Below are 8,536 nucleotides of genomic sequence, written 5' to 3' on the forward strand. Positions count from 1 at the left end.
ATAAGCAGTTTGAACTAGAGGATTTCCAAATGTCTGTTGCTAGATATATAAAATTTTTTGATTAACATCCACTGCCTGCCATTTAATGTTTAAAAGGTACATTACCTTTAAGTCTCCAGTAGGCTCCTCATTTAGTCTTCCTCCTCCCCCCTCCCTTTCAGCTGCCCTACCCAAACACTCCCTATTCTCCCCTAAGCTCCTTTTTCATGTTTCTTAGCTATTCATGTTTTCTCTTCTGTTAAGTATCTGCCTTTGTGACATTTGTCTTGTTGAGTTGTAGTCCTTCATATGTCAGGCGTGTCTCTTATAAATAGGCTTCATTTAGATTTGTTGATTCTTTTTTATACCCAGGCTGATAATCTTTGATTATTACTGGTACATTTAGTTGTTTTACATTTATTTTAATCACTATTGAATTGGAATTATTTTGTACTTTCAGTCCATTTGCTTTATTCATGCTACTTTTTCTCTTTTATTGCCTGCTGTTGGATTTATTGAATTGACTAGGTATTTATTTTGCTTTGGGAATGTTGAACTTCCTGAGTCGTGGGTTGGTGTCTTGCTGCTGTAACAAATTACCATGAACTTTGTGGCTTAAAACAACAAAAACTTAGTCTTTCATAGTTCTGGAGGCTAGAAGTCCAAAATCAAGGTGTCGTCAGAGCCATGGTCCCTCTGGTTCTAGGGAGGAAACCATCCCAGATTTCTTTCCTAGCTTCTGGTGGTTGCTGGCAATCTTTGGGGATCCTAGGCTTGTAGGCTGTGTCACTCCAATCTCGGTCTCTGTCTTCACATGGGCTTCTTTATGTGTATCCTCTATCCCTGTGTGTCCTCTGCTTATAAGGACACCAGCCCCTGGATTTGGGGCCCACCCTAATCCAGTATGACCTCAACTTCACCTGATTTTTTGTAAAGATCTTATTTTCAAATAAGGTTACATTCATAGGAATCAGGTTTTAGGACTTTGAATATATCTTTTTGGAGAACACAGTTCAGCCCACTACATTTTCAAGTACGGCTTCTGCCCCATTCTATCCCTCTTCTCTTTCTGGCATTCCAATTAGACCTTCCTCCTGTGTCTCTTACTCTGTTTTTCACATTTCCCATCTGTTTATCCCTTTTTGCCACATTCTAAGTAATCTCTTCAGCACTCTCTCCCATTTTATTAATCCTTTCTTTAGCCATGTCTGGTCTGCTGTTAATATCTAGAATTTTAATATTAAATATTTAAAAACTTTTTATTGAAGTGAATATAAATACAGAAATGTATATGTAAGTTTACAGCTTGATGAATTTTCACTCAGAACAAGAAAGAGAAAATTACCAGCACCCCAGAAGCCTCCCTACTACTCCCTTCTAGTTACTACATAAACCTACATGTAAATACAATATTGCATAAGTGATTTTTGCATGCCTTTGTATACCATATGAATGGAATCAGGCACTCTGTATTATTTTGTGTCTGGCTTCTCTTGTTCAACATTGTTTGAGGATTCATCCATTTTGTTGTGTTGGTTGTAGCTTTCTACTTCTTGTTGCTGTATAGTATTACATTGTGTGAATATACCATAATCTATCTCTTGTAATTGATGGACATTTGGGTAGTTTCTGTCTTGGACTTTTGAGAACAGTTCTGCTATGAACATTCTTGTACCTGTTTTTTCCCTAAACATTTATATGCATTTCTCTGGGGTATAAACATAGGCGTAGTAATTCCTATGTCGATGGGTATGCACGTTCAGCTTTAGTAGATACTGCCAAAAAGTTTCCAAGTGCTTGTGTACAAATTACTTTTTAAAATTAAGTGCTTGTTTTGAATCTCTGGTAGTTTAGGTAATTTATGGTAAGATTGCTTGGTTCATTTGAATTTTCAATTGAAATCACCCATTCAGTTAGGCCAATTTATCCGAAGTCCTGCTAGAAAGTTTTTAGTGGTCTTGACTCCGACAAGTATGAGACAGCCTTCAGTTTGGGACTTGTTCACCTTGTATAGCTGAAACTTTGTACCTTTGCCATTATCCGCACTCCAGCCCCTGGTAACTGCCATTCTACTTTCTGCTTCTGTGAGTTTGACTATTTTAGATCCCTTATGTAAGTGGGATCATGTTATGTTTGTCCTTCTGCATCTGGCTTATTCCACTTAGCATAATGTCCTCCACGTTCATCCATGTTCCACAATTGGCAGGATTTCCTCCTTTTCAAAGACTGAATGATATCCCACTATATGTAAGTACCACATTTTCTTTATTCATCTGTCAATGGACATTTAGTTTGCTTCAATGTCTTGGCTTTTGTGAGTAATGTTGCAGTGAACATGGAAGTGCAAATCTTATTTTGAGATTCTAATTTCAATTCAAAATATTCAGAAGTAGGTTAGCTGGATTATATGGTAGTTCTATTTTTAATTTTCTGAGGAACCTCCATAGTGTTTTCCATAGTGGCTGCACCAGCTTACATCCTCACCAACACTTGTTGTCTTTTGTTTTTATGATAAAGACTGTTCTAATGGATATGAGGTTTTCTCATTGTGGTTTTGATTTGTCTTTCCCTGATGATGAGTGATGTTGAATACCTTTTGGCCATATGTGTATCTTTCTGAGAAATGTCTATTCAGGTCCTTTGCCCATTTGTATTTAATTATTTTTTACATTTTAATTCCAGTATAGCTAACATACAGTGTTATATTAGTTTCAGGTGTAATACAATGATTCAACAATTCTGTACATTCCTCAGTGCTCATCATGATAAGTTGTACTCTTAATTCTCCTTTGCCCATTTTTAAATAGGGTTATTTTCTTATTTTTTGCTATTGAGTTATACAAATTGAAGTCCACTTTTTTTTTTTCTTTCTTTTCTTGTTTGTGGTTTAGGTGTATTAGCTAAGATAAGAAAACCATTGCCTACGCCAAGGTCACAAAGATTTACCCCTTTGTCTTCTTCTAAAAGTTTTATTGTTTCAGCTATAGGTTTTTGCTCCATTTTGAGTTATTTTGGTATACAATGTGAGGAAGGGGTTCAAATTAAGTCTTTTGCATGTGGATATCCATTTATCCCAGTACCATTTGTTTAAAAGACTATTATTCCCCCAGCTTCTGTTTATACTTTTAACTAAGTAGTTCTGTTTTGAAGTATGTGTATTAAATCTTTTACAGGCAACTTGGCCTTTAAATTTTGTGTTCTAAACAATCTAGTTATTTTGAAAGGTAGAAACTTATTTAGAGATAGAGTTAGAAATGAATTTCTACTTTAAGTGGAAAATCAAATGTATTAAATCAAGAGTGGAAACTTCTATTGGTATATGGAAAGTAGTTTCCATTTACAACTTCTATTTGTATATTGTCAGTAACAGGTAAAATAGGTAACTATTAAATTTGCAAATATTTTAACAACTAAAATATTAAAAATTATTTTAATTTTGTTTAGGTGAAGGTGGCCTTTATATACTGAAATAGAGGGTATCTGCCATTATGTACATACCTCATCAAGCAAAAAGTGGTTTCATTTCATTTAGGAACTTGGCTTCAGAAATGGTAAAGAACATGGGGGCTATATTTTCCTCATCCTCTTTGTATGATAGAAAATTAGAGAGCATGTTAAGTGGTTAATATCGATAAGTGGGAAAAATTTACTATCCAATATGGTCAGTAAGGTATCAGAAGATCTGGTGTGAGGAGCTTAGGAGAGGAACCAGGCTATTGGGGTTGCAGAGAATAAATGTGAGCCTCAGCCATGCTGGAGGTGTCCCCCATCTCTGATAATGCACAGCCTGGACTCCAACAAGCTGAAGGATACAGTTAGAGAAAGAAGGACAAAGTCAGAGAAGGTCTTGTGAAATTGTTCCTGGGCTCAGGATGGGGAGGAAAAGAATGAAGTCTTAGATGAAAAACTGCCACAATGGAGGGTGGCTAAGCTCTGCAGTCCTTGGTGAAATTGAGAGTGAAGGCCAAATGCTGGAGGCACACAGAGCCTTCTGGCAGAAGAACCTCTCTTGCCTGGAGACAGGTGCTACCTGGATATACAAAACAATATCCTCTCATCAGCTCCCATGTAAATGCAAAGTAGAAAGATCCTAGAATCACACATAGGGCCACTTCAACGCGTCACAGATATTATTTAAAAAAAAAAAAATACTCCAACTGGGTCCAAAAAGCCCCTTTGGATTTTGGCAAAATCAGATTCCCTCCTTGGTGAATCTCGGGATCTCTTGCAGCAGGTAGCCCTTAAGAAAGTGCCTTTGCTTCCCTCTATGTTGATCATATACTCAACACGGTATGTACATCTGGGTTGGCCTGCTATTTTATTCATGTAAAAATTTGGATATTTGCAATCCTAAATAGCAATTCTCACCAAAGTATCCCTCCCTCTTTAAAAAATTAGGTAAAAATGTACATCTTTGGGAATGTGATAAAATTGTCTAAAAATGGTTTGTAAATTTTTTATGGAATAACAAAAGGTAATTTAAATGTAAAACTGCTGTGAAAATGAGTTTAAGAATGTTAGTGTCTTTTATGGGTTATTCTTGTGTTCCTGGGCAGAAAAGAGTGAGCACAGCTGGCCTGAGGCTGCCATCTTTAGAAGGACATGCTGACAAGGTTGGTCCTCGGTTGGCATTTGGGAACTTGACACTTGAGCTGTCCCCTAAATGACAAGATGAGTTTGCAGTGTTTACATTTATATAAACAACATGATGATGTATGGCGGATTTGTTTCCTTCTGGAATTCTGTGATTTTAGTAGTTGGTAGGCAGAGGATGCCTACATGCCAGCCTCAAATATAAACGTTGGGTCCTGAGTCTGTAATTGGCTTCTTTAGGCAGAAACATTGCATACATGATCCTGCGGAGCACACTTATTTAAAGTTCTTTTAAAATAGAGGTACAACACTGAAGTTCCTATCATAATAAACAATGTTACTGGTACCCATGAAAATAGAGTTAAATAAGTGTCCTGGGCAAAAATGCAAAGGCCTGGGGCGCCTGGGTGGCTCAGATGGTTAAGCGTCTGCCTTCGGCTCAGGTCATGATCCCGGGGTCCTGGGATCGAGCCCCGCATCGGGCTCCCTGCTAGGCGGGGAGCCTGCTTCTCCCTCTGCCTTTGCCTCTCTCTCTCTCTCTCTCTCTGACTCTCATGAATAAATTTAAAAAAAAAAAAAAATGCAAAGGCCTGGGTTTATTGTTATTGTTCATTGCTGTTGTCTAGTAGTCATTAAAAGAATAATAGTGTTCATATATTAACTGGAAGCATAACCTGTACACATATATGGAAACTTAGGAAAGAATATTATGGATATTACGGAGATCTCAAAAGACAATATTGAATCAGGCAGTGGACTTCTGTTTTTTTTTTTTATTTTTTTCCCCCCTTCCAGTTAGGTCTATTTGTTTATTTAAAACAAAAGTGCTTTTTTTTTTCATGCTCTGAAATGAGAAAAAAAAAAAAAGTGTGGGAAAAGACAGGATGTCTTTTACTACCAGATAAGCACTGGGTGGAAGAGCCTGGTAGCTTTTTAATTTTTCTCCAATTTACCATGTTTTCTGTGAGCAAATAAACCACTCTAGGAAAGATTGATTTGTTAAAAATCTTCGTAATTACGTGGGATTCACATGCCTCACTTGTCTTGTTCCTGCTGTGTAGAAACCTTTTCTGGCCAGTTAGGGCTACCAGGGTCTTTCCTGAGGGGATTCACTCAACATCCAAAGGTAAATGAAGGCACTTGTTATGATGAGCACTGGGTGTTATATGTAAGTGATGAATCACTAAATTCTACTCCTGAAACCAATACTAAATTACATGTTAGCTAAATGGAATTTAAATAAAAATTTGAAAAAAATATAATGCATTCTATTCAGCTACTCTCTTTATATTCCTTAAATGAAAGAAATAGGTTGCCCAATAAATGCTTTTACTGCATTTATTGTGGTTGGTCAGTTAAACAAGAATCGATACAGAAATTAATAAAGAGTATATGATCATACCATATACATTTTAACTAATAACATGTAAATATATGCTACCTTCCAATCTTTTCATCTAGGGTCAGAAGCTATTTCCTTAATAGAGGTTGACTGTGAGAGTTTAGAGCTGTCTTTCTTTCGTAAACCACAGGCATATGAATTCCACTTTATGTTTCTTTCAAATGGAGTATGAGTTTAAAAATGCCCATCAAACAGTCTGAATGTAGAACTATTTCTCATCTTTTACGGTTTATCCTCACCTACTTGGGAAACACTTTTCTTAGAGACTTGATGATTTTGAAAGCATTGAGTTTAGTTTTCTTAAAAATTATAGCTCTCACTGTTCCTATTTCACCAGTTATGTAATATTTAATTCATTAGACATTAATCTTTATAGATGTGGAAAAAAATTCAAAGTGATGTGAGCCCAAATAACTGAGCATTCTAGAAACAGCCTGGTAAGATCTCCCAGTGATCAATGCAATGGGCAGTGTGTTTTGCAGAGGAACTGAAGTATATTGGTCAATCAGAACAAAAAAACTAAGTAGTGATTGGTTTTGAAAACTTTGTGAAATTTTTTTGTTCTTTTGATTAAAACTAGCTTTATTCATAAGGTTTTAGGTATCTTCTGTCATTATTGTACTTGGGAAGAGGGTTACTTAAAGGTGAAACTAAATATTTGAATAAACAAAAACTGTAATAGCCATGGTCTTCAGAAAGAAAAAGAATATATAATGGTTTAATTTTAAGTTGCCTCAAGTCCTCTTTTTTAAAATAAACTTTATATTTTAGAATAATCTGAGATTTACAGAAAACTGCAAAGATAGTACACATAATTGCCCCTATTTCCTCTGTTGTTTTCTTTTTTCATTTGTTTTTGCCAAATACTCCTTAACATTTTTTTATTTGAATATAGGTGATGTTACATTAGTTTCAGGTGTACAACCTGATTCAACTTCACTATATGTTTCATTGAAAGAGTTGTTTTTCTATGGATTATAATAATAGTCTCTAAGGACTTTCTTTTGCTAATTTTAAGAAGTTAATCTTAGGGGCACCTCGGTGGCTCAGTCGGTTAAGCGTCTGCCTTCGGCTCAGGTCATGATCCCAGGTCCTGGGTCCTGCTCTGCTCAGCGGGGAGCCTGTTTCTCCCTCCATCTGCCTGCTGCTCTGCCTGCTTGTGCTCTGTCAAATAAATGAATAAAATCTTAAAAAAAAAAAAAAGTCAATCTTAGTAACTTCAAATCTACCAACGATGACCAAAATTCTTTAAAATTTAGTTATAAGAATGTGGTCTCTGGAGTCAAACGGTCTGAGTTCAGCTCCACCCCTTAATAATGATAGGACCTTAGGTTAAGTTATTGAACCTCCCTAAGCCTCAATTTCCCTTCCTGTAAAATGGGACAGATAACAATACCTATCTGTATTAATCTTAGGGCATAGGAAGTGCTCAATGTCCATTTATTTTAATAAGTTGGAATAGACATTAGTGGCCATTTAATATAATTTCTTATTTGTAAATCTTTATTTTACATCACTGCTGTGTATCATATTCTGTAACTAGACTGAATTGCACATAGTTCTCTTAACACTGGAAGATATTTTATACTCCTTAGAAATACTCTTCCCTTCATGGACTACCTGGCAGATTCCTCCTACTCACCCTTCCTCAGTCTACATATCTTCATTCATTTGGTCACTTAGTCATCATCTAACATTTTTTAAAAACATTCACTCTAAATGGCATCCTCTTTCTGGAAACACATCTACCAGCAAATTAAACATAAATAGAATTAACACTGCTTAGAAGAGTGCCCGTTGAATATGCATCTTAGATCGTTTTCCTCTTTGGAAAACTGATCCCACACGGTACATGTTCAGTAATAACTCCAGCTGCTTGCTGGTAAGATAGTATTTCTTCCCCAAATGTATTTCTTCTGTGTATTTTTGTGCTCCACCAGCTTTGTTCATTTTTAGAAAGCTTTTAGGCCCATTACTAACAGTAAACCAGATACTTAGCTGAGACATATTTTTTCTGAAACATTGTCAGCAATGGACAAGTAGGAAGTGATTAAAAGGAGAAAAGCTTTAACAACTATTCACAAAATTCCCTATCCTTGTGAAACTCACATATGTAATAAGTTAACACTAATTACTAGACTTAACACTTGCTGAATAGAATCTTGTTTTAAATAAAAAGGATGTAATATGGAGGCAGACTCATCACACCAATATCACATTGCACATGTTAACTGCAATTTCTGTTTAGAACTCTAAGAACTTCTCTGATAGTACCTTGTATCATTTAAGAATTCATTTTCATTTAAGAATTCATAATTCATAATTCATTTAAGAATTTAAGAATTCATTTTCATCTGTGTGAACCTGAAGCTTAATTATATTCTTTAAAAAACAGTGCTCACCTGCTGTGAATTGTGCAGGACTGTTGAGTCTCAGATCTGTACCTCTGAGACAAATAATGCAAGATATGTTAAGAAAAAAAAAGAAGAAGAAGAAGGTAGCGGGAGGGGAGGAATGAAGCGGGGGAAATCGGAGGGGTGGACGAACCATGAGAGAAGATGG

General features: G+C 36.0%; 1 protein-coding gene across 2 annotated transcripts in view; it reads right to left on the reverse strand.

The window, feature by feature from the left end:
• The window catches only part of LRP2BP (LRP2 binding protein), a 31,582-nt gene that overhangs the window by 21,335 nt on the left and 1,711 nt on the right, over nucleotides 1–8,536 (reverse strand). The gene's annotated exons all lie outside the window — the stretch shown is intronic.

This window comes from Leptonychotes weddellii, chromosome 2 (genome assembly GCF_054177405.1).
Source record: "Leptonychotes weddellii isolate Sample4059 chromosome 2, ASM5417740v2, whole genome shotgun sequence".
NCBI lineage: Eukaryota > Metazoa > Chordata > Mammalia > Carnivora > Phocidae > Leptonychotes > Leptonychotes weddellii.